At 48.0% G+C, this 896-nt stretch overlaps 1 pseudogene; it reads right to left on the bottom strand.

The window, feature by feature from the left end:
* Nucleotides 1-296: 296 nt before the first annotated feature.
* On the bottom strand, nt 297-419 carry LOC116477505 (5S ribosomal RNA; annotated as a pseudogene).
* Nucleotides 420-896: the final 477 nt, after the last annotated feature.

Below are 896 nucleotides of genomic sequence, written 5' to 3'. Positions count from 1 at the left end.
GCTATTCTCCAAGCCTAGCTGCCAGAGACTCCTGAGTGGCTGCAAATCAGCGTGGTTTACATCTTATCCGTCCTTCCTTAGCGCTTGGTAATGAGTCTCCCCGTACACCCTGCCTTATAAGCAAAGAAGAGCCAGTCGATATGTCCCAGGGTTGCCCAGGACCCACAATAGGGACAGGCTTCCCTATTGCTCTTGACCCCACCATTTCCTACCTTGGCTTTCTTGTCTCTGCCCACTGGCTGTGTTTCTATCCGCAGCTTTGCTCCACTTTTTGGTCCCTTCAGGCTCCTTTTGCTGGCCTATGGCCCTTGCTGCTCTTTACTCCCAATTCTCCCATCCAAGTACTAACCAGGCCCGACCCTGCTTAGCTTCCGAGATCAGATGAGATCGGGTGCGTCCAGGGTGGTATGGCTGTAGACATATTCACAATTCTCTATTAAAGACTCTCGCTTCTTCATTCCCTTTCTTGTGGAACTCCCAGTGGTGCAACAAGGTCCTGCATGTCAGAGGAAGGGGATGCAGATAACCCACACTCAAATTCCGATGAACACATTCAGAACGGCAGACACGTTCAGAACGGCAGAAACATTCAGAATGGCAGAAAACAACCGCACTATTTGCTTAGAAATACCGGTCTCCTGCAGTTAGAGACTTTCGTCCTTACTCCATTTTACGAAAGCTTTCTGTTTGCTCATGTCTATTGTTTTGTCTTTCAAGGCTGAAAAGTGCGTCTGTGAGAGCCTTTTCTGGAAGGAAGGTGTGCTCAGTGGGGTGTGTGGGAACAGTTCAAACAGCATTGTAAGCATGACAGCTTCCAACTCAAGGATTTGGTTATTAATTGCTCAAAGCTTGAAATGCCAAATATATGTGAGTGGGCGGTTATGATTCCTCATTCT

Source organism: Hylobates moloch, unplaced genomic scaffold, assembly GCF_009828535.3.
Source record: "Hylobates moloch isolate HMO894 unplaced genomic scaffold, HMol_V3 SCAFFOLD_11, whole genome shotgun sequence".
NCBI classification, from domain to species: Eukaryota; Metazoa; Chordata; class Mammalia; order Primates; family Hylobatidae; genus Hylobates; species Hylobates moloch.
Note: the sequence above shows the minus strand (reverse complement) of the source record. Positions and strands in the feature narration are given on the sequence as shown.